This window comes from Acomys minous, assembly GCF_964271855.1.
Source record: "Acomys minous genome assembly, chromosome: 9".
Taxonomy (NCBI): domain Eukaryota; kingdom Metazoa; phylum Chordata; class Mammalia; order Rodentia; family Muridae; genus Acomys; species Acomys minous.
In genome coordinates this window covers 97,865,162-97,891,182 of record NC_140490.1, presented here as the reverse complement: position 1 = coordinate 97,891,182, position 26,021 = coordinate 97,865,162, and the positions used below count along the sequence as shown (strand labels likewise).

General features: G+C 46.9%; 1 long non-coding RNA gene across 1 annotated transcript in view; it reads left to right on the top strand.

The window, feature by feature from the left end:
• The window catches only part of LOC311605649, a 140,892-nt gene extending 118,930 nt beyond the window's left edge, over positions 1–21,962 (top strand). Inside the window, exons 3-5 of the long non-coding RNA XR_014782043.1 lie at positions 20,030–20,191; positions 20,644–20,698; positions 21,947–21,962. This is a non-coding gene — a long non-coding RNA (uncharacterized lncRNA). The remainder of the gene's footprint in view (positions 1–20,029; positions 20,192–20,643; positions 20,699–21,946) is intronic.
• The last annotated feature ends 4,059 nt before the right edge of the window (positions 21,963–26,021 follow it).

Genomic DNA, 26,021 nt, shown 5'->3' with positions numbered 1-26,021 from the left:
CTGCTCCCTTCATTTCAGCCCCCACCGCCCCCCATACTGCCACCCCTACCCCCACACCCCCCACCCCCGCCACTTGCAGGTACATTCCTGAGAGATTTTCCTCTCAAGTGTTCGATCTGGAATCCCATGCCTGAAGCCTGGCTCTGGCTTGCTGGGTCCTAACTGTACCCTATAGTAGGATCTTGTGATTATACCACAGACAAAGCCAGTGAGGAAACAGCGGGAGGCCAAGGACTCCTGGGAGCTAAGAGTGATTGTTTCTATGCAAATTGTTTTCCATAGTAGGGAGATAACAGGCAAATGAAATATAAGAGACTGGCAGAGATTTTTTTTCTAAACCAATGCTGGGGGCAGGGAGCTCTCTGCTAGACCCTCAGCTTGTCTGTTGTTGTTTTTTTTTTTTTTTAAAGATCTTTTAGATTTATTTATTTGGCATGTGTGTATGTGTGGTCTGCATGTACATATGTGCGCTGTGTGTATGTGTGTGTACAGGGTACACAGGGTACATGTTGTCTGTATATATGTATTGCAGTGTGTGTGTGCGTGTGCGTGCGTGCGTGTGTGTGTGTGTGTGTGTGTGTGTGTGTGTGTGCAGTGCCTGCCGAAGTTAGAAGGGAACATCAGATCCCCTGGAACTAGAGTTACTGATGAGCCACCATGTGGATACTGGGTTCTGGGAACTGAACTCAGGTCCCTTCCAAGATGCTGTGGCGCCGCCTCGCCAGCCCTAACCTCAGCTTGCCTCTAACAGCGAAACCATGAGAGCCCCCAGAATTCTCTGTCAAGCAAAACCAAAATTGTCCCTAGTCTGGCTCCTCCTCTCCAAGCTCAGCCTCACCAGCGTCGCTTTCTGCTCCTTCAACCTTGCCTTGACCCCAAGGGTTTCTTTCAGAATAGTGACACTTCCTGCCGGTGACGAGTGTCTTACCCAGGGGGTGATGTGCTTCCGTGATAGACAGCATGAGCAATGCTAACTCTGGTGAGTTAATATTGAGTAGTCTACTTTCACATGCTTAGGGGAAAGTGTCTAGAACATCAAACTGTGCTCTTTATTATTGGCCACACCAGCCCAAGCTGTAAAAAGGGAGTTAATGTCGAGCCAGTGAAGAGAAACGCATTAAGTCAGTCATGATATGCATGCTATGTAAATGTGACAAAAATATCCGTAAAGTGGCGCATACATATATGATGTTTGGAAAACATAAGAAGCAATTCTGCAACAAGTCCAACTCGGCTCCTGGGGAAGGGCCAGGGAAAATTAGCTGGTTCATCGCAGGAACTCAGGCATGGATGTTTGCAATGAATTCTGGATCCTTAATCGATCTTTGACCTTCTGAATCCTGTAGCCTCCTAGAGTCTCTGATCAGAGTTCGTCAACTCCATATTCGGTCTGTAGCAGGGAGAGGTGTTTAGTTTTCACTATTAGGAAAATGTACACACACACACACACACACACACACAGAGAGAGAGACAGAGAGAGAGAGAGTTCTTGGTCCCCATAACAATAGGAGGTCCTTGCATAGCTGATAATCAGATAACCAGGGCCCCTGGAGTTGCTCTTCCCAGACTCCGCCTTACTCGGCATCTCTGAGATTAGGTCTACCCCAGCAACACGGAGGGGCAGGAAGGTTCTTCACTCTTCCTCTTCTTCTTTTCCTGTCAACATTTTCTTCTTTCTTCCCTGGCAGTCTCTCCCTACATCACACTGCAACACAGAAACGCACACACAGACACACAGACACACACACACAAAAATACATAAAGAGTCTGGGATAAGAGTCAAAACTGTCTCCTGTGGCATCATGTGCAGCGATGAAGGACTGAAAACAGGACAGAGGCACGTGTGCAGAAGAGCTTGGGGGGGCGGAGCACGGTAGGTGCGCTGGAGAGGCAGCAACAATGCAATGCTAACCCAGAACTTCGGACTGTTTCCTGTGTACAGCAGAGCGAGAGGCATTAGCTAGACACGGGAGGAGGAGGTGTCTCCAGGCAGCAGTCTTTGGCCGTGAACATCCAGGAGGAGAAAGGGGCAGTCGCTAGGTGTTCGCACATCCTGGTCGATTGTTCATAAACATTGATGACTTGCACACGCTGCCTACACCTGCCCTAGGACCAGAGGAAGGATGTGTGATCCTTCTGAACCTCAGCCAGCCAGCGAAGGCTTTCCCTTTTCCATGAGTCTGAGGTAAGTCAGAAGCTGCAGATGCACTTTCACTCAAGGCCACACCCCCACCCCGCCTCTCACAGTCTCCCCCTGCTGGTTGCTGTAACTTTCTGTGTCTGAGAAAACAACCCAAGTTCCTGAGTCACCCCCGGGGTCATGATGCCTTGTGACTGGCAGACGCTCATTGGAAACCACCTAGTATGTTATTTTGTGTGGGATGTGAGGTGGGGATAAAGAGGCCACTTCCCCCACTTTAGCACATCACCATGCACAGGCCGCAGGCATGTATTCTCGGGGCAGAGTGTTTGAGTTCAGATCCTGGTTTTCTCATTGCCTGTGTGATCTTGGGCAAGTCCTTAACGTCTCTGCATTTGAATTGCATCCCCTATAGAACAGAGATTACGGGTGTCTGCTGCATAAAATTACCATATAAATTAAGTGAGTGTCTGTGCACAAACCACTTGCAGCAGAGCCTGGCACACGGTGAAGGTTGTAAACATGTGGCTTATTGTGTGACTTACTGTCTTCCCTCCTGTGAGCCAACACTAGGATGATGCACTCCTCCCCTAGACATTATTCACTCAGCCATATTCCTTTGGCCTAACAACCACTAGATGCTGGCCAATAAGTGCCAGCCATTGCGATAAACCCTGGAAATGAGAATAGAAAATAAGGAGCTGGAGAAGATGGCTCAGTGGTTAAGAGCACCGTCTGCTCTTCCAAAGGTCCTGAGTTCAATTCCCAGCAACCACATGGTGGCTCACAGCCGTCTATAATGTGATCTGATGATAAAGTACTCATATACAATAAATAAAAATAATAATTAAAAAAAAAGAATAGAAAATAGGATGACATCCTTTCTCCTCAAGAAGTTCCCTACCAAGCAGGGGTTGGGGTGGGGGTTGGGGGGGAAAGAGTGGGGAGGTTGTCACTCTGCAAGGGACCTCTGCTCAGTCTTTAGCTCTGCCAAAAGAGAAAGTTTTCTATGCCTGGTTGATTTTGGAATTTGAGGTAACAGTAAGCAAACACCATATGACAATTATTGAAGTTAAATGAAGCAACACTTGTAATGATAACGCCTGCAACAAATGCCTGCGGAGAACAAATAATTAGAGTCCTTTCAGATCCAGTATACAAACACCAGCCTCCAAACAGCCAGGAACAGTTGATGTTTGGAAAGTATACCCCTACTGAGGTATATGCTTAAGTCCAGGAAAATGAAATCCTGGTAGAAGCTTCCAGAAGAAAATGACCAAAGCCATGTGAGTTACACTCCCGTCAACATCATGTTTGAAGGAACACAGGTTGTGGAGGGAGATGGGGAAAAAAAAATCCATCCAGGTTTAGAGCGACTGAGATTCGGTCACTTCTCTTTGTAAAAAACTTATGTCACATGAGGTCCTATTTCATGTTAGGCTTCTGTAACTTCCGTTTGGGTCTGTTAGCAAAACCAGGGTAACATCGTGCGCCTGTTATGCAGTCAGTGTCAGAAGTGCACATCTGAGGGCGGTCACAGGGGCTAACGCCTGAGGTGGCTGCACTTCCTTCTACTAGGGATGTGTCAGTCAGCAGCCGAAGACGCTTCTTTTTATTTGCAAATGAGTATCAACATTTGTTTTTATTGCTGAAATTAATGCCTTGTCAATTAGCATGCTACACGTTAGAAAATGGCTCTCATTAACGATAAGTCAAGATGTGTGGGTTGGCTCAAATTGCTGGGAGATAACGCCTCCTCCCCCAACACACACACACACTTCTGGAACAAACAAGGAATAAGAATCAGGCCCCACCTCCCCCGCGCCTTTGCAGTGGCACCCGCTGCTTGATTCTTCGTCCATCTCTGGCCACTGGCTTGGGAAATTTTTTTTTCTTGCATGGTGCCTATCAGGTCGCAGAGTCTGGCCTCACAGAGTTTTCTCTGAGTAATCTTTTAATCCTGTTTATCAAAACACAGAAAATGCCAGAGATAAGGTGCTCCACCCAGCTTATAGCCCCGGTACACGTGGGTGTGGTTCATTAATTGCTACCTACAATTATGAGTGGGGTAGAACGGGCTTGCCCATTGCCTCCCACTCCACTAGCACTTGCAGTCTGAGGAGTGCCCTAGCCACCTCGGGCTGTCTACTGACTGCCGCTACCCTAAATGTGGTATAGAACGTGCCTGGCCCGGACTAGCTGGAATCCCAAGCCAGCTCTGTCTGGGTTCTCTCTCTCTCTCTCTCTCTGTCTCTCTCTGTCTCTGTCTGTCTCTCTCTCTCTGTCTCTGTCTCTCTGTCTCTCTCTCTGTGTTCTCATGTTTGAGGGGTATGCACTTGTGAATGGCACACCCATGGATTTTATTTATTTATGTATTTATTTTTTCACCCATGGATTTTAAAAGATAGCCTCAGAGCTTTCATTTGATGCAGTGCCTCTGGTTGGCCTGGGACCTGACCACATGTGCCGGGTTAGCTAGCCTGTGAGTTTCCAGCCCTACCTGCCTCTGCCTCCCCTTTTACTGTCACTAGGATTACAAGTGTGCCCCAAAGAGACCACTTCTTTTGTAGGTTATGTCGATCCAAGCTCTGATCCTCCTGTTCTGAATGCAAGTGCACTATAGACTCATGATATCCCTGGCCCCAGCTCTGACGAGTGTGTGTGTATGTGTGTGTATTCATATGTGTGTTTGTGTGTATGTTATGTTTATGTATATGTATGTATGTGTGCATGTATATATGTGTATGTGTGTATGTACGAGTGTGCATGATATGTGTGTCCCAAATCAACTTTCCCTCCTTTAAGTTGCTTTGTCACATGCTTTGCTACAGTAGCAAAAAGAGACCGGATACAGAGAAAGGACATGGTTGTGCTCAGCCACTTCCCCCTGCAGGGATGGGCAGGAGGTTAGAACACTGGCAGTAAGGCACCAAATGACACATGGGACTCTAATTTGGGAACAAACTTGGAAAAACCCTCAGTCTGGCTTAGAAACTGAGAGCGACAGAAAAGAGGAAGCACAGTCGCCCCCAGTAGGTTGACTGTTGGCTTAAATAGGGCAGCAGCAATGCACTGCAGGCACACCAAGCATCATTTCACTCTGGGGTCCCGTCAAGGCCAGAATGAGTTAAAGGGTTGGGGGTCATCTGCTTCTGGGGGTCAAGAGCTCTGATGGCGTGTCCTGACTCAGCTTGGTTGGTTTTGGTTTAGTTTTGGTTGTTGTTGTTTTGGTTTGGTTTGTTTGGTTTGTTTTTCAAGACAGGGGTTCTCTGTGTACTATATCTTAGCTATATCTTAGAACTCACTTTGTAGATCAGGCTGACCTCAAACTCAGGCATCTGCCCGCCTCTGCCTCCCAAGGCCCACCGCACCTAGTTTTCTTGTATTCTAACTGCATCATAGATTCTACCTTATAAATTATCTCCTTGTCCTTTTCGTTAAGGACAGGGTCTCTCTCAGTCAGGTAAGCTCGCCTAGAACCCTGAGATCCATGATGTCCCTGTTCCCGTCTCTGAAGTACTGGGATTGCAGGCATGCACCACCATCCCTGGCTACAAATCTTCCTTTAATAGGAACTGTATCCTTTGCTCAACTCCAAAGGGTAGCTTTTTCTTGTACTTATTTTTTTTTTTTATTATTTTAATCATATATATACCTGTGTGTTTATGTGAGGATATGTGCATACGAGTGCAGGTTTCTATGGAGGCCAGAAGAGGGCGCTGGATCCCCCTAGCACTGGAGTCACAGGCGCTGGTGAGCTGGGTGCTTGGAACTCAAGTTGGGTCATTTGCAAGAAGAGCATGTAGCTACCAGAATTGTCTCACTAGCCCCTGCAGCAATGGGTTCTCAACCTATGGGTCACAACCCCTTTGGGGGTCATAGATATTTGCATTATGATTTATAACAGTAGCAAAATTACAGTTACAAAGCAGCAATGGTAATAATTTTATGGTTGGGGGGGCGTCACCACAACACGAGGAACTATACTAAAGGTTCACAGCATTAGGAAGGTTGAGAGCCACTGCTAAAGGTTGGCTTCTGATATGCCACCTAGGCAGTACAGGAGGATTGTTTTACTGCTCTTTATGAATCAAAGAAGCCAACCTTCTTCATTTACATTTCAGTTAAATAAATTTGCATATTATTTTGCTGCACTGTATGATTAAGCACATGACAGGCTAATGGCTCTCAGTCTTGTCTGTTGCTTGGAGTTAGTGGCACATGTATACAAACACACGCACGCACTCACGCACGCACGCATGCACGCGTGCGCACGCCAGGACCAAGAGTTCAAGGCTAGCCTGGACTGCTTAAGAAGACACTGTTTCTGAAAACAAAAGTCACGGCACTATTTATGATTGCATGGAGTACCACATTGTCTATTCATGTGTCAATGGACACCTAGGCTGGCTCCTGGCTAGTGTGACTTGTACGGCAAACACGGATATGCAAGTATCCCTGTGCTGTGTTGACGTGGGGTCCTTTGGGAATGTTCTCACGTGTGGTATGGAGAGATGCTGTGCTACATGGGTACATGTGATACATGGAACTTCATAGCTGCAAAGAAAAGTAAAATCGCAACACGGAAAGAAAAGTGAATGGAGCTGAAGCTCATTATGGTAAGCAAGATAATCCAGACTCAGAAAAACAAAAATTATGCGTTTTCTTTTATATGTGGGGCCTAGACTTAAAATTATGTGTTGCATGAATGTCTGTGTATCTGTGTGTGGTATGATGAAACTAGAAAGCAGATCATGGAAGGAAGAGATTTTTCTTTTTTCTTTCTCTTTTCTTTTCTTTCTTTGTTTTTGTTTTTGAGACAGGGTTTCTCTGTGTAGCCTCGGCTGTCCTGGACTCAATTTGTCTGCCTTTGCCTCCCTGAGTGCTGGGATTAAAGGCGCCGCCACCATGCCCGGCTTGAGGGAAGAGATCTTAAGAGGAAAGGAAGACAATGGGATGTCTGTAAGAAACCAGAAGGGGGGGGGGGAGGGGGCGTTCTCTGCAGGAATAAAGGAACCAGCTAGCAAGGGGACATGGAGTCTAGGGAAAAGGTAGAGGTGAGAGAGGATGAATAAAAACAAAGTACAATGACACAAGTGTATGAAAATGTCACAATGAAGCCCATTACTTGCTATACAAACCTAGAAAATTAATTTTAAAAAATTATAAAATCAAGCAAACAACAAGCCTCCACATATATCCCAGACTGCACCCACTGATAAGCCTGGCTGGGTCTGGACGTCCGCAGTTCTCAAAACTTTCCCAGATGACTTCCATGCTGCGAGCTGAGAGTGGGGACCCCGATGTGCTGGAGGTCCACAAACTTTCTGGCTCCTGACTTTCCCCACGCACAGGCCTTCCAGTAACAGCTAGAGAGGCGGGGCTCTGCCCTACTTTCCTGAGTTTAGGTGTGAGAGCTTGTGCGAAAGGGTTTTTTGAAAAGTAACCTATATAGTTTCAGAAGAGGAACTGGTAGCCCTCTGTCGGGCCCCACCTGCGAAGGGGCCTTGGGTGACATTTCCACACGGCTGCACACGGTCCGCTCGCTGCAATCCCTCCAAGCTAAAAATGGGTAGGGAGTGGGTGGAGCTGAAAATACTTCAAGTGCCAGAGGTGTGGGCAGCTTCCGTGTAGCTAGGTAATTCTGGACAAATGGAAGCTTGTCTGCATGCAGCGACATTTATTTCCAAAGAGCTGGTGATAGCCCACCCAGGAACGTGTCCGTTTCTGTCCCAGTGTTGTTTGCTTTGAGGTCTTTAGGCCGTGGGATTTAGGGAAGCCCAGGCATGAATCAAGAGGCAAAAGTACAGGAGCTATTTATTCCAACCTCGGAGCTAACGCCAGAAAAACAAGACAGTCTTTTGACTGTGGAAGATAAAACACAAGAAATATACTAGCTCAGTCCTAATATCAAACAACACACACACACATACACACATGCATGCACACGTGTGTACAGACACACACTTACCCCAGTTGAATGCCCAAGATTTAGGTACTATAGAACCCTCACTATATACAGATAACAAATATACATAAATAATCCAAGAATGCTGATAATGTTTTCTTTAAAAAAACATAGAGTTTTATATCTGACAAACAGATCTGTTTGTTTCTGCTAATTACACTTTGGTCACTCTGTACATCACAAGTTGGCTATAGCAAAAATAATACGTTAAGGATTATTATTTTATAAACTTTATATATATATATTTGTTATAACATTATACATAATAAACATATTAACTATATATTTGTATAAATGTATATACATATATACATAAAGATATAAATAGCAAGCCAGCTAAGCTTTTTGCAGCTTTGATTAAACTATTTTGAACTTCTTAAAAACTCAACCCCGCCTGCTCCCCGCCCCCGCAAGACCAGTATTTTTCAAACTGTATCTCTCATCAGTACAGCTGTCTGAAGTAGAGGTAGGAATCTAACCCCAGACCTAGAGAGCTACAGCGGATGGCGTGTGACTGAAGACTCTGCATCTGAAGCTAGCACTTCAGCCACCGCCAAGAACACTGTCCTAGAGCGGACACATGTGGCCAGGCAGCAATGTCAGAGTGCCACTAAGCACGCCCACTCCTCAGAGTCAGCACGTCCCCGCTAAGCTTGGCTGGGATTGAACGACACTCCCCGAAAGGAACCCCAAAGGTCACTTCTTTGTCTTCCTGGCAGGTCCCCATGTGGATGCCACTGACTTACATCACAGCGTCGGATTTCGGACAGAGCCACCCAGCACAGTTGTGTCAGCTGAGTGCCACACCAGAACATCATCTCTGAAGAGCTAGCACTTAATGTAAACACAGTCAGCTTGTGTGTTTATTATGACAGTTTTCTCCAGATGGCTATAATGTGTCATATTCTGAACCAGGCCGTGATAATAATTTCCCAACAGATGTAAGCATGGTGTCATGAGGAGAGAGCGGAGGGGTGGGGAGTGACCCGGAAGGGGACTTTGGGCTGGCCATAGCCAAGTTCTGGTTCCGGTCCACTGACCTCTTCCTTAGTCTACGGGAAAGACTTTTGCTAGGAAAAGGGCTTCGTGGCTTCAGCAAGTTTTGCAAGGCAGATTATCTACCATTAAAAAAAAAAGCAAGTAAAATGTAAAGTAAATGTGAGTAAAATGGGTGTTGAGAGTTTTAAGCATAGTATAGAAGTTTATATGAACACTCTGGGAGGCTGAGGCAGATAAATGGACTTCTGTGAGTTTGAGGCCAGCCTGGTCTACAAAGTGACAGCCAAAGGACAGCCAAAGCTACACAGAGAAACCCTGTCTCAAAAAAAAAAAAAAAGTTTATGTGAAAGGATTCGGGGGAGGGAGAGAGTAACCTACCTGTCTGTCATGACTAGTTTTTGTCAACTTGATGACACAAGCTACAGTCATCTGAGAAAAGGAAAATGTCTCCTTTACTTTGCCCTGTGTGCAAGCCTGTGGGGCGTTTTCTTGATTAATGATTGGTGCCACCCTTGGACAGGTAGTCCTGGGTTATAGAAGAGAGCAAACTGAGCCAGCCAGTAAGCAGCACTGCTCCTCGGTCTACTGCTTTAACTCCCGTCTCCTCATTCTGGCCTTGAGCTTCTACCCGGATTTCCCATCAGTGATGGTTTATGACCTGAGAGTTACAAGGCGACATCAACCCTCCCCTCCCCAGGTACCCTTTGGTCAAGGCATTTTACCACAGCACTAGAAATCCCGACGGACACACTGCCGGAACACCAGCTTTGCATTCCTTCACCCCCTGGCACTGTCCCATGATGTCACAGTCTGCCGCTCAGCTTGCAGAGGGCGCCTGATTCTGGTCACCAGCTTGTGAGCTCTGGTCACCTATCTCCTGCCTTCCACTCTGCCTAGCCTGCCCTCACACATCCCAGGAAGTCTGACACTTCGGTTTTTCCTTTCTACCATGTGTGACTGTGACAAGGCGTGCAGGCTGTTCCCCTGTAACATGACCCTAAGTGTCTACACCCTGTTTGGGAATCCTGGAGTCCTGCTGAGCACCCCAAAATGTTGAGATTTAAGCATGTACTCCTTGTCTCCTCAAAAACACAAAACGGAGCACTTTTAGTGAGAAGATTCTGAAATTCTCTCCTCCCTCCCTTTCCCCCAGTCCCCCCTCCCCGCCCCCACCACTTTGTTGACACCCTAGCAGCTGTCATGGTAACTTCTCCCTGCTTCTACACCTCTCTCTTTGTAAGCCTGGTGAGAAACAGGAAGAGTGGAGGTGGGAGGGAACGGTGGTGTTGCCCGAAGATCCTATGGAAGGCAAGCCATCCAAACCCTATGGTTCTTGAAGGAGTCATGAAAGCAAGCGCACAGTCAGAACAAGATCTGTTGGGAGCAACCACCACTTTGCCCCAGTGCTTGTGGATTCTGAAAGAAGTATATTGAGTATATTGCAGACCGAGAAGATGCCATGTTGACAGAAGCTGGCTATCTCTATCCGGTGCCTGATACACTTGTTTACTGGGTTTGCGCACAACAAGTGTGGATTCTCTCATTGAGCACCTATTGTGAGCAACGCCCCTCGCTAGGACTTGTAGCTGGCCCGTGAGCACATTTATTCTTTCCTTCTGGAAACACGGAGCCGACAGCAGCAGAAACAGTAGCTCGGCGGGCATGGACTTCTTTGAGCCATTCCGAATGCTCTACAGGGAAAGAACGCCATGCCGTACCGAGAAGTGACCGAGAAGCAAAGGCTGCTTTAGATTCTGCGTTGGTAAAGGCGGGGCTCTGCAGGAGAGGGAAGAGAAGACTGGCTGAAAATTAGAACTGAGGTACCTACCTGTCTCCTTTCCCCCAGCTCCTGTGGTTTCTCTTCATCTCCATTCCTTTGTTAGTTCTACTAGCAAAGTACGAGACGCACTGAGCATCGCACCTGACACAGGTAATAATAACTCGCACTTCCGGTGTGCCCGCTGCTTGCCTAAATGTGTCATCTGCACTAATTCCTTGAATCCTCTCAACTTTCCCCGGGAAAGGCGAATGTTCAAGTCTCCATGGTTTAGACGAGGGAACCACACAAGCCACCATGACATCAAGGTTGATCTGATGCTCAGAACTGGTCACTTAACTCGAGGAGAATCCTGCGCATGCTCAGCTTTCGGGTGGGCCGGGTTTTATTCGTTTCCGACCTCCTCACCGTCCATCTAATCCTTAGGGCTACGGTAGGTCCCCTTTAGGGACCAGCGAAGCTTCCAGGCTTGCTTTGCACTCCGATGCTCATGTGATCGGTGAAGCAGTGTTTAACTACTCATTAGCCTGTATAGACAAAAATCCTCTACTGGCTCTTCCCCAGCTGGCAAAACCTCTTTGAAGCCCAGTCAGCAAATATTTGAGGACCTACTAAGTCCTCTAGAGAACATGCCAAGACATGAGCTTCACAAATTCAAAGTCAAAGGGGGGGGGGGGAGCAGAAGTGTGTTCAACAGTCAAGTAAACCAGTACCAGTGCTTACTGGGAAAAATAAAACAGGGTCAAACAGATGGCTCTGAAGGTATGTTCTTAGAGTTAGTTCACTGTTTAAAAAGTTAGCACACAGTTTCCTTATAAAGGTTTCATATGTATATGTTATTTTCCCTTCTTCTTATCCTCTCCTCCCCCATCGCCTTTGCCCCTCCCCCTTTCTGGTCCATTTGTTTTCTAAATAAAGTTGGTAGCAAGCCAATGACAGAATTTGTTGCTCTTATAAATCTAGGTTCTCTGAGATTTTTTTCTCCCATGTGACTTCATTTATTCTTAATTATCTATTGTTTTATTGTAGGTTTTTCCTATTGCCAAGTGGGTTTTTAATTTTTTTTTTTAAATTTTTTAAATTACGTGTACATGTGTGAGTGCAGTTTCAGAAGAGGCCAGAAGAGGGCACTAGAGCTGGAGTTGCAGGCCGTTGTATGCTGGGAACTGAGCTTGTGTCCGCTGCAAGACCAGTACTAGCTCTTCTCAAGCCATCTCTCCTGCCCCTAGGCTTTTGATCTTTAAAAATTACGGATAGGGAACCTAATCTTTGAAGGCATCCCTAATTAAGGTGGGGAACTCATACCTGAGAGATTTATTTCTCAATTGGGAAGGAACTGAACTCTAGTCACAGTAAAACAGCGATCTGACTTTCCCAACAGTGCTAGAGATCTTGTCCCCTACCCCCCGCCCCCCCCCCCCCGCCCCTACCCCCCTTTTCATTCAGATTGGTCCTAAAATAAACAGGGAGGGGGACCTGCCAGCCACTCCCCTAAGCAACTGGCCTCCTCAGTCATGATTGCAGCTCTGTATTTGCTTTTCAAAAACGCAGTTACTGGAGTTCCTTATTTGAATTTTAATAGAACAGCATTTTCCTCCTCTTGTGAAGTAAGCAGGCAGCCTCTCCAGACAGAGTTTGATTTCTCTCTTCCTACATCATTTTTTTTTCCTCTGAAGTCACGTCTGAGGAGGCAAGAACACCACAAGAGATTGTGAAAGATCTAGAAAGTAGGAAGCAAGACCATGGGAAACACAAAAATTCAGTATTTCAACAACATTGTCCAGGGCAAGCTCCTGGAGTGGACCTTTTCTTTTTTCTTTTTCTTTCTTTCTTTTTTATTTTTATTTTTATTTTTATTTTTATTTTTATCTTCTGGTGGTTGACTCCGGCTCCTTGGCCTCAAACACTCTGGACAAGTGCTCTGCCAATGAGCTGAGTCCCTAGCCATTTTTTTTTTCTACTTCGTTTGGAGACAAGGTTTTACCAAGTTGACTGGGTGGGCCTTAAGCTCTCCAGATTCTTCTACGGTAGCCTTCTAAGTAGCTGGGATTTCAGGTCAGAGAAGCCAAGCCCTGTAACAATTAACTTTTTTCTTTGAAACAGCATCTCTCTACAGAGCCTATGCTGGCTTTTGAAGTCATCCCCCTGCCTCCACCCCTGCAGTGCTGGGATTCCAGATGTGTGCCATCATGCCTAGCTCAATACATTTCAGGTTGGTTTGGTTTGGTTTATTGAGCCGGAGTCTTGCGTAGCCTGGGTTAACCCCAAGTTCCCAAGTAGCCAAGGATAACCGTGAACTCCATATTCTCCTGCCTCTACACCCTCAAGTGCTGGCGTTACAGCCTGTGCCACCACGCCCTGGAGAACGTGTTTTTGAAGGGGGCAGAATGTAACTTGTCGTGTGATTATTTGAGTAGGTAGGATATGACATCCTGAGGCATCAACGACAGGCATCGCAGATTGGTCTTAGTCACATATGGACACCATGCGATTAGCAGGACTTTGGAACAGCAACAGCTAGCCTGGCACTGTGAACTCTGATAGTTTTTTTGTTTGTTTGTTTATGGCATCTTTATTTTCTGTAACTATAGCGGTTGGGTTCGATGTCAACCGGCCACAAGTTAGAATCAAGTGAGTAAGGAGCCTCACTTGAAGCTGTGTCTCAATTGCCTCGATAGAAGGAAAGACCCATGCGCTTGTGGGCCACACTGTCTGCTGGCGCCCCACACAGAAAGAGCACGGCAGAAGAAGAGTCATCATGCGTGCTTTTGCGTCTTGCCTGTCCTCTTCCTCAGAGTTCATTGGCCCCGTTGCTGCTGCTGGATCCCCCGCTGGTGGCAGAATCCTCTCCAAACTTTCCCTGTGGACTAAGGACCAGGAGCTTCCACCGGGTGCCAGATTGGTCCTGTTGATGCTCCCAGAGCTGTGGACTGATGAGGACTGGTTGTTGGACTCCTGCCCTGCCCCCCAGTTAGTGAGAGCCATTGGGAGACTTCCCCAAGAGTTGAGAAGCCCAGTCTCCAGGGCCAAGTACTGGACCTCAGCTCTCAGGTGTGATTCTGATGTGTTTTTATTAAGTTTAGCGTGTGTGTGTGTGTGTGTGTGTGTTCATCTCACTGGTCCTCTTCCTCTAGAGGACCCTAATAGCACTAGCCACAAACTGAAGTTTAGCATTTCCTGCTATTACAAATGGAGGCAACAACTTGGCCTAGGCAACAGCTTGGCACCTGTGACTGTGCATGAACCTTCTCAGATCACCTGAGCAGCTGCAGCTTTCAAGGGTACTAAGTGCTATCTAGGATCAGCACTAAGAACCAGCTGTGCTGCTAGATCTTGTTATTTACCGTTGCTATAGAAACACAAATGTCACTAAGTCATGATGTACGTGTGTGTGTGTTGCGTGTGAGTGTGTGTCCATGCACACGGTGAGTGCATGCATGTGTCGGTGCAGGCTGATCTGAAGCCACCATGTATTCAGATGTTAATTGCTTGCCCCCCCCCCTCCCCAGGTTCTTATTGCACAAACCCTCACACACCCAAAATGACGTTTGTGTAACCTTGCCTCCAAAATGATCCCTGATTGGCTAACAAAAGTTGCCTACATACCTGGGTTGGGCAGAACTGATGTAGGTAGAGCTAAGGTTCTTGGGCTGGGAGGACAGAAGGATCACATGAGGAGAGGAGCAGGGGTGGGGGGTGGGGGGTGGGGGGTGGGGGAGGAGTATTGGGGGGAGGGGGGTAAATAGGAGAGGAGGGAGAAGAAAGAGGAGCACCATGGGTTGGCGTAAAGAACCGGGTGGCTGGGAGGAGCTTGCTCTGAGGATCTAGAGGTAGAGAGAAGCAGCCTAAATGGAAAACATGCAGAAGTATGCATGAGAATGTTGGATGGGAAATAGCCCAAATAGATAAAGCAAATGGCATTAGTTATCAGGGAGATAACAAGGTAGCTTAGGGGGTTCATTTCTGCCCAGTTCCAGTGTTTAAGGCATATTAAAAACCTAGCAAGTGTCTAAGTCTTTTACTGATATGAGAACAGGTTAAGTATTAACCATCACCATAATAATTATATCTATTAATAGTAAATATCAATAGCCTCTTTCTACAGCATGTGCGCGCACATGGGGGGACAGTGAGTTCTCCTGTGTATGTACATGTGGGCACCAGAGGTCACTTTGGGTGTCGTTTTCTATTGCCCTTTAGCTTTCTTGTTGACACTGAGTTTTCTCATTGAATCTCATTGTTGCTTCATTTAGACTGGCGGGACATGGAGCCCTGGGGATCCTACCAGACCGTCAGAGGGGCCCACACTCCCCTAGCTGTGAAGGGACTCTCAGGAGACTCTCAGTGTTGCCCCCACTGCTTTATGGCCGTACTGCAAGATCAGATCTTTCATGTAGCAAGAGACCTACAAAATGACCCATTTGGTGCACTTTGATAAGCTGTCTTGAAGCATTAATATGAACTAATGCAAGACAGATTGTGTAAATGCAGGTTTATTGGGAGCAGCTCACTGGGGTGGGGGCAGGGGATAGGAAAGACAGAAAGAAGGAGAGAGAGAAGGGAGGAAGAAGAAGAAGAAGAAGAAGAAGAAGAAGAAGAAGAAGAAGAAGAAGAAGAAAGAAGAGAGCAGAAACCAAAATGTCTGGATTATCTAGGGAAGAGCCTCTGCAGATAGGGAAGGCCACCCTGGGCTGGGGAGGGCAGGGTAGAGGGCAGGGTATGGCAGCCACGCCCTGCAGCAGGTAGAACTGAGGGATGCTGGGAGAACCTGGAGGTCAGGTCCACCTCGACTGAAAAGGCACTTCCGCTGCTTGTCCTGCCTCTGAACCCCAACACCCTTCACTGTGCTGCTCATGTGACTTTGGTTACCCCCTTTTCCAATAACACCTTGACAGAAATCTCAAATGCCGTCCAATTTCGAAATAAGGAATCACTTGATCTTCTAATGCTGGCTTAAAACAGGATCAATTTCGAGCTACACAACAGCAGACTGTCTCAGCCATAGATTGTCAAGACCCCCTTTTCTCCGCAGCACCTCCCTAGCTGTTTACCACGTGGTCCTTTTACTACTGGGCCGCAGGTGCACTGAGAAGTAGGCAGGGCGGCTGGAGGAGATGGCACTCAAATCTGATCTTTTTTCATATATGGCTAGGAAGTTGGAGATGGGCGGAGGTGGGGCCATGTTGATTAATTAAGACTTAGAACACCTGTGGCTTTTAATTACCATCCCATGCCTGCTCCGATGTCCTCCTCCTGCCACTGCACTCCAGTAGCTCTAATGAGACAATTATCAGAAGCTCTTTTGTATTGTTAGTTGTCTTTTTGTGCAAATGTACCTCCATGAGCCTTCTCTTGCCTTGCCCCTAGTGCTTGGCTGATGACAAATCCTCCTTAAAGTAGGCGGGGCTGGGTTAAATATCCAGCTACTGTGCATTTCTGGTGGGCCTTCATGCTTGAAGGTGTCTGGGCAGACATGCTCATTTTGTTTTTTTCCCCATCTTGCATCTATTCTATTCTAAAGCACAGAACCCTTGCTATGTGTTAGGTAGGCACCATGCTAGACAGTAGATGAAAGTAATATAATCGATTCCTTAAGGAGTTTGGGAAAGTGGGAACACCAGACAAACAAACACTGCGATGAAGTTCAATTCAGGGCTGTGAAATAAATATGCCAAAGGGCTGCTCAACTCTTCACAACGGATGTCATTTTAAAAAAAAAAACAACATGCTAGGGGCAAAACGCAAAGAATGAGTGGGACTCCATGAGTGGGAAGAGAAAAGTGGCCATCTTCCTTCCGGTCCAGAGAGCCTCGAATCTGTCCGTACTGGAGCAGCCCACGGAGCTTTCTATGTCTCAACATTCATTTCTTCCCCTCTCTCCTCGTCCCTGTTTTGAGAATCCTAGCTTTGCATCTGGGCTCGGCTGATAGTGAGGAAGGCAGGCTCCCCTCCCAGTCCCCAGGATCACGAGGCATGGGGCGGACATCCCATTTCTCTCCACCCGTCTATGATGTCAGGTGGGCACGTGGCTATGCTCTGGTTGGTGAGATATAAGGGGAAGTCTCTATGCAGACTTCCCCAGACATGAAATGACAGCATCTTGCTAGGAGAAAGTTAGCCTCTCCCTTTCTTGTCTTGAAGATGCACATGATGCTTGCAGCTGTAGCACTTTCTTCTGGCAACGGGAAGATAATAGCCTGGGGGCTCTTGGATAGTAACGCTGAATAGCAACCAGCACTGGCGACTGGACGCCTTGTGTTTAGGGGGGAAAAATTAACTCCTGCTTGCCTGAGCTGTACATGTAGGCCATTTCTCCCTAATGGCTATAAGTCCACTCAAAGTACTTCCGTAAATGGTTTCACAGGTCTCCTCAGTGAGCACCAATAAGACCACAATGAATGCCATTGCGTCTTACTGGTTGGCTAGCCCAAGCCCTAGGCCATTGGTTCTCAACCTATGGGTCATGACCCCTCTGGCCAAATGACCCTATTACATGGGTCATCTAAGACCATCTTAAAACACAGATATTTACATTACGGTTCGTAACGGCAGCAAAGTTACAGTTATGGAGTAGCAACAAAAATAATTTCATGGTTGGGCGTCACCACAAAGCGAGGAGCTATGCCAATGGGTCACAGCTAGAGGAAAGTTGAGAACCACTGCTCTAGGCTAATCGATCCTTCAGGGTTTGCATGTGCCTGCAGCTTCCCTGCGGCCAGCTGGAACCCAAGCCCCATTGCAGGAGCATATGAAGGCATTGAGAACACAGCACTGCAAAGACAGGCAGGCAGGGCCTGGTCTATCCAGCCAAGTGCCCCCTCTCCCCCTCCCCCTCTCCCCCCCATGCCCCTCCCCCGCACCCCGTGGCCTCTATGTCCAGCAAGTGGGCTGGCTGCATGGGACGTGTTGGTAATACCCTGTCCTCTCTACCCTTGGGCTTGCCAGGGTAGCCTGCCAGACAGAGCCTCTCTCACCATCAGTTGCTAGCGACCTTGTCCGGGTGGAGGAGGGCGTGGCCAAGCAGGTGGGTACCGAGAGGGCTGTGACATAAAAAGATGAGGAAGCAATAAAGAATGGTTGAAGGATCTTCAGCAGGAAGTTCAACAGGAAGTAATCTGGTGCAGTTTCCTTTCTAAAAGAAGATGAAAGGCAACATAAATGCCCCGGGGGAATGAACCTGGGGCCAGAATCCCAACCTGACCCACCTAAAACAGCCTCCTTATGAACAGAGCAGGGGCTGGTTAAAGACATAGGAACGCTGAAGTAGATGAGAGGCAGGCGGTGCCGGTGTAGGAATGCAGTTCCAGCAGCACTCGGGAGGCTGGGAAGGACATGGGTTCAAGACTAGCCTGGGCTACATCACAAGGCCATATCTCAGGGTGAAGAAACAACAAGTAGAGATCTGGGATGTGAGAAAACAGTCTGTTACACATGCCGGGACCGCAGTGGAGATTAGTCACCGGGACTAAGGGAAGTGTCTGAGGTGACTTCTGTCTTCTGTGAGAGCCAGGGTATAATACGGTATAATTCAGGGAGACTAGGAATTTACAGGAGGAAAAAAAAAAGAGTGAAAGAAGATTGATTTGAAGGACATGTGGAATGATCAAAGGGAGATTATATAGAGCTAGTCTCCCTCCCTCCCTCCCTCCCTCCCTCCCTCCCTCCCTCCCTCCCACCTCCCTTTCTCTGTGTACACATACATGCATGAACATGGAGGGGGCATATCCATCTGTCTCATTTCTAGCTAATTTTCAAAAATGTATTATTAGTATGTGTGTCTGATTGTGTGTGTTGTGTTGTGTATGTGAGTGCTATAGTGTGCGTGGTCATGTGGAGGTCAAAGGTCAACTCTCAGGAGTCATTTCTCCTCCCACCTTTATCTGGGTTTGCACTCGGCTTGCTCAGCAAGCTCTCTGACCACTGAGACATCCTGCCGGTTCTGACTTCTACTTTCTTTGAGCCTTGGGCTCTTTGCCATCTGCTTTCCTCATGGGTTTTCTATTGGGCAGAGAGCAAGGTTGCTGCCAGTCTCGGGGAAACCGCAACTGAAGTCCCTCAGCCTTTGGTGAATTGAGTTCTGTGTTTGAGGCGTTGTCTCTCCATGTAGGGTAGTCTTCTGCCCCAGATCGGAATGAATGCTGAGACTGTAAGGCCATCATGATTCGCTCAGTAAAAGACTATTGTCCCCCCCCCCCCGCCCCCGCCATCCGTGTGACAGTCTCTGGGAAATGCTCGCATTGGCTTTGCTTGGATAATGTGACCTCCATCAGACCTGCAGCACTTGGGTTGCCCAGGTCTGAGCCACATCTGGTTTGGAGGATGGGTGGGTACCACTCGTGTTCCCAGAAGAACAAGACTGCCAAAGCTTTCCAGGCTTAGCCTAGTAGTTACCATGGCTCTCTGCACATCAACACATAAGGAGATAGGAGGAGGAAGGAAGGCACAGTGTTGATATGTCAGAGGAGATCATCAGCTTTCCAAAAGGCAGCATCTGTCATTAGTGCGTTTTTCCTCTACCCCTAGCCTCTGCCATCATCCACTCTTCCACCTGAACATGCCTTCAATCAACAAGTGTGTGTGTGTGTGTGTGTGTGTGTGTGTGTGTGTGTGTGTGTAGCAAAATCCCAGACACCACATATGACTAGCAAGGGCTACTTCTCAAAAAATATATGACAAAGACTAAACACCCAGAAATCTGATTTGGAACAATATACAAAAGCATTTTTTTTTCTTCAGTACTTGGCCACCATGAACACAGATATTAATAGATTCTCTAAAAAAGAGCCAATCTTTCCACGTTTTTGGATGTAGGCATCATATCAGTTTGGACCAAAATAGTTCCAGATGAGAGTGACATTTGAGGAATGTCTTGCAGAAACTGAGAACTTGGAGAACTGCTGTGTTCTGGGGCTCGCTGTAATTTCATGCTGCATTTGAAAGCCTGCAGGAGAGACACCTTAATTACTACGGATGCCAGATAGAAAGAGGAGTGCTAATCAAACCTTATTAATCGACGACATACCTCCAGCTTTCAGGAACAGATGCTAAGGGGGAGTGAAACCTTGTAAGCCACTGGGTACCTACAAACTCCCCCTCAGGTAACAAACAATTGTTTTTCTTAACCTGTACCTTTTCTGTCCACTAGGGGGAGCGCTAATGTACACCAACACATGGTTTTTGCTATGCCTGATGTATACTCAAGGTGCCCATGAAAACCTGCTTGTCTGTGGATTCTTAAGTCCCCCAGCTTACAACGGCCCAAAGATCTAACCAGATGTCATATTTTTCAAACAGTATATCATTCAAGGTATGTTAAGTAAATACATTACTTAAATTTTCAGTGGACTCAGAACCATCTTTGTGAAAAATCTCTTGTAAACAAAAGTTTCTAGTAGGGTAGTGGTAGAAATTATTTGTCAGAATATTTGCTTATTGAAAAAAAAAAACCAAGATGCTGAATCTGCGCCCTTACAATTTTAAAGAGATTAATTTTAAATACCTGTTAGACACTAGTATGATCTTTATGCTCAGTGGAGTTCTTAAAGTATTATTGGCACTCAGTTGATAATTATTATAATTATTATAAGCTTGTCTAACATAATTACAGTATAAGACTCTTTCCTCTTCAACACAAAGCCACTTTCAAACAAAGTTTGAGAGGTGATGTAAATTAACAAATAACAGAAATGCCACGCTCAGTCTTGCATTTGGCGGCTACTTTTCCAGCTTGTCAATACTGTATATTTTTTTTTGTGGCAGGGCCTCGCATTTTTTCCTTTTATAGTCTCTGTTGAGAATGTCAACCCATGAATTGGTAAGTGTGTATTGTGCATATGCCAAGCCAATGTGTTTGAAGCTGTGGATTCCTCAGAGACTGACACCCACCCCTGCAGTTTCCTGCCTTTGCAGAAACATTCAGACAACATCTATTCCACACTGACCTTGTATAATGCCCCATAAACTGCAAAGGCTGGAGCGTCGTTGTTCCTAGCTATACCCTCAACCCCCATCACATGACTGGCACCAGGAGAGCCCAGCAAGTTTCTTCTTAAAGACATAAGCAAGCAAATGAAGGCTTCGAAGCAGGCAAGTGTTAGGGGCACGAAGGAATTTTTCCCCCTCCACGGATCACTAGGGAAACCAAGAATGTTAAACACACCAGGGGCTTCTCCTTGATGGCGGACGTACATACCTGTTTTCACTGCCTAGGAAGCTAGGAGTAAATATTGTTAATGACCCGATGACCTTTTACCTATGTAGGGCAGTGGGCCCCACCCACCTTTTGCTATAGAGGTAGACCTCACTCAGATCCCCCAGAATGTTATCCCAGACTCTGCCTCCTAGCTCCGGGTAATAGACCCCATCCTTAGGGGGGTATGTTACATGAGCTTTATAGCCTGCGGCCTCTATGCTATCTCAGACAGAGACTACACTAGATTCTAGACCCTTTAGCTGTAGAACCCACCCTTGTGGTCACATGTCCTTTGTAAAGGATTTTCTACATAGTCACACCTTAAACCTTACTGTGCACCTGGAATCCGGAATGATTGTTGCCTAGAAACCTGGAATCGGAATGATTGTTGCCTGGAAACTTTTTTTCCCAAATTGTACTGTGTTTTAAATATGCTGACAATGAGCCACCTGGTTTCAGACTCCGCAAGCCTGACCCAGGATGATGAAATCAGTCTGAACCAAGTTTTCGTTCTCATCTCTTCCTGGATCACTGCCTGCATTGACACCTGCAGAGTCCCCTTCATGAAAGGAATGTAGAGAGATACTAAGATGCTACCCCTGACCTCAGAATAATTAACAGTGGCATGAAAGAGCACTTGGCCTACTTATCTCTCCCTCCCTCCATCCATCCATCTATCCATCCATCCACCCATCCATCCATCCTCATCTACCCATTTATCCATCCATCTATCCATCCATCCATCTATCCATCCATCCATCTACATTTGCCCATCTACCTCTCTTCTGGAGACTTAAACATGCTAAGCAGATATTTTTCCACTGAACTGCACCCCCCAGCTCTATTGTCATCATCTTTTTTTTTTTTTAGGAGCTGAGAGTCTACTAGAAAACTTTTGATATAATTCAAAGACTCACACACTTAAAAAGGTGACAAATAGGAGTTTGCAAAATAAGGGGTAAGCCAGATGGGCAGTGGCACACGCTTCTAATCCAAGCACTCGGGAGGCAGAGGCAGGCGGATCGCTATGAGTTCGAGGCCATCCTGGTCTACAAAGTGAGTCCAGGACAGCCAAGGATACACAGAGAAACCCTGTCTCAAAAAAAAAAAAAAAAAAAAAAGTAAGGGATAAGGGAGGGTATTTCAGGTAAAATTACCAAAAAAATGTAAAGATCTAGAGGCAGGAAAGAGCCCAGCTTGCTTAGGAAACATGGCCAACCCTGCTGAGAGCAGACAGTACCAGCCACATCCCGTGCTCTGACCTCAGAGCCCTTAACCTGAGTATGAAAGTCCCTGAGTACATAGTTGATATTGTCAACAATAATGAGGGAAAAAGCCCATCGATGAGCCTGAGCTGGAGGAGCTATCTGAGCTGGGTCTGTTCATAGGTCATGTGTAATGAGGTCCCGGGGCTTTGCACACAGAGGCCGTGGGACCCCCACCCCCACCCCCTTCTGGCATGGGCTGGTTTGTTTTATCTACACAGTTTGTTTCATGGCAAGGTATCCAGGGAAGGGTTGGCTTCAAGGTCAAGGTTATTTGTTTACGGTCTATTTTCTTGGGGTTCCCTCTTTCATGCCCGATGCTAAGTATATGCCTTCCAAAGGCATGTGTGCCACCACCTCCGGGTTTTTAGAGACCAAGCAACTGTGTTTTTATCCACTAGGCTTTGTATCTTTGGCCTCAGTTAGGATCTGTCACAGTCATTCACGTACAACTGGCAATGTTTTTGAGCTCCTTTCTACTCTGTACCAAATGTGCTTGTGATCCTAAATCTTGAGAACAGTCTTTCCTTAGAGGCTAGTCTGGGTGCAGTGATGAGACTTTGTCCCTGTTCCATGACAAAACTTCTCCTGGGGAGATGCCATACACACATCTACTTACCCCAGAGAGGCAAGCCAGGATAGATCAAAGTGCAGATACCACAGAAGTTCAACTTGGTGAACCATGAGCTTTATTGGAGTTACTTATAGGTATATGATATGGGTAAGGGGGCAGAAATGACTCAAAGACAGAGGCGTCACCATAGCCTACGCCAGCATGGATGACAGCTCACGAAGCCGGGAACCTGGAACATACTGCACAGCCTGCAGGTAGCTTGTTTGAGATCCTTGTTTGCAGCTCCTCTCTGCTTGTCTGAGGGGGGACTCTCTGCTTTTATTGCTTTCTCTGGAAGGGAGCGACCTAGTGTATCTAGTCAGTTTCAGGGACTTCCTGAAAATACTTTGAGTTGTTTGCTTTCCTGCTTAATGGAGATTTCCTGCAGGATGCAATGTTTGAACCACGGAGGGAACTGTCACACAACAGTCCGCCAAAAGAGAACTAATCCCACGTGAAGGATAGAGGACACTTAGATGCCTACGAAGAAACTAGTCCTGCCTCCAGCCCAGCCGTAGACTTCCAGCCTAAGAGCTGGGAAGCACTACATTTCCATTGTTTATACCAGCCAGTCTGTGGGACTCCACTCTGGAAATCATAGCAAACCAATAGGGTGGTGACCTAACATAGCATTGGGGTCTCAGCATCAAACAGCAGTGTGATAGCGTCACTAGTGACTGAGCAGATTCTGTGAGCCAGGCATTGTGTTAAGTGTACTTTCCCATCCCTGTATTATCTCATGTAGTATTCATGAGTCCCCCCATGAGTCATGACATGTGTTCCAATCTACCATGAAGATACTCAGGCTCAGAGATCCTGAGGTGACCTAATTACCCAACTACTACATGGGGGGGGGGCATAGGGTCTGGAATTGAGGCCTGACTAGGACCATTGTCTCCTGGTACAAAGCAAATGGCACTTATTACCCATTTTTCTTTTTTTGGAACACAGCCTCTGTGTCAGAGGGTGGAGACTAATGAGCAGAGGGCTGCTTGGTTTTCAGTCCCACTTGCCTCCTTGGGCAAGCCTTCACCTTACAATGACGTATTGTATTGGTTGATTGGTATATTGGACCAGCTCGGTGCTGAGGTGGCTGGGATCGCATCAAGAGGTAGGAGTGCATGGGCACATAGGGTTCATGAGTGCTGGGGTGTAGCCCCCACTTACACAAAGTTGATGGTCTTCAGGAGAGCCAAAGGCCTCCCTTCCACTCTGTTTTGCTCACTGGCCCCAAGCACACTCTGAAACCTCCAGTCTTTCAGTCAGCAAGAAATCTAGTTTGCAGGATCACACGCTAGGATGACCCCACTGTCCTTTTTACTACCATCCTTGTCATCCCGACCATTACCACCAAACCAAAGAGCCGAAGAAATGCCTCTCTGGCTATTTTATTTGACTCCGAATTTAAGTGTCTGTGCCTTTCTTCACAATTAAAGCTCCATTTTGCTCTAAAATTTGCAGCTTTCATGATGGGGGAGAAGGGACCTTTGACATTGTAAATATTTAATCACACGGAGATGTCCTATAAATGAGGAAATGGATGTTGCAGATTGGCTGGCTCTGAGATGCCAAGTGCAGAAACCATAGCAGGGTCGGGGTGGGAACACCTTCTAAAACATGACGTCTTTAGAACTTAAGGTAGCTTGCATTCCTACTACCTACATGTGGCTGGAACTATGAAGGAATTGAGAGTCTTTACATATTAGTGTGTGGGGGGGGTGTGGCCTAAGATGAGGTGTGGAGGTGAAAAAGTACAATGACCTCCCCCGAACACTGTTTCGGTAACCATGGGCAGACACGAAATTTCTAGACAACATTGAAGTAACTGCTGGAGCTCAGACTTGGGGGAGAAAATGTCCAAAGAAGACAAAGCCGTCTGCCCATTTTTGTGTCTTGTTTGAAAATATACTTCAAACATTCAACAGTATTTCAGAGATCATAACTGCCCTGTGCTCCTACCACCTCCTGAGCCCTTGGCCCCTGGTAGTCCTGATTTACTTTTAAGGTACTTTTAGTTTTATGTTTTAACTGGAGGGGAAAAAAAAATAATAATCTTGCCCAGTAGGGTTTCCATTTGTTTCTATCAATGGGCTGAATTTAGTTTAGAAAAGTCTGTGCAAAGGGAAGGAAATGTACCTTTTCCCCCTCTTGCCAGATCTGGATGCACCAGCCGTTTGGAAATTAAGATTTCCTAGGTTCTCATGCTGGCCACAATAGACAGGACAAATGTCCCTGCAGAAGTGCCACCCCATATAGCTCCTCTGGATCCTCCTCTGAAGAAGGTTGAGTTGATAGTTATATGCTGGCAGGAAGCGAGTGACATGAACAGAGGCATCAAAAGGGGGCTGGTGGCCGAGGTATGGGCAGGGCAATGGGTCATGCTAAAGGTCAGGATTAGCAGGAGGCACCGCATGCCACAGGTACACGGAGCAGGGGGACGGGGGGGGGGGGGACGGGGGGGGACGGGGACGGGGACACCTGAGTAAACCAGGGCAGTCTATGGTTCGAGAGCCTATAACTTGAGAGAGGGCACCCATGGAGCCAGCGGCCTCTACGAGGGCACGGTCACAGCTAGTTTACAGCTCGGCAGGGAAGGAAGGAGCAAAGGGACTAAGCACCCGAGCCTCACTCTAGCTCTCCACTCCTGGGTCTCCCATTGGCTGAATCTAAGCAGAAGCCAAAAGGCAGAGGCTATGTCCATAGAAGCAGACTTCTGGTACACGACAGGATGGGGGAGAGCAGGAATGGTGGGGAGGATGGAGGCATGTACAGCACAGATGGGCAAGAAGGATTAGGGAATGGAGGAACAACTTGGGTTCCAGGAGGTATCCTGATCTGTAAACTCATGGTGCCGTATATAGTAAATAAGTGTATCTCCCCTTCCTTTCTTCCTTTTCAAGTTGCATCTTAGCACAAGATTTCTGAAAAGACAAAAGGGAGGCTGGACATTGTGGCATGCACCTGTAATCCTAACACCAGAGATGTTAAGGCAGAAGGATTTCTAATTCAAGGCCACCCTAGGCTATACAGCAAGATGCTGTCATAAAAAGCAGGGAGTGAGGCTACT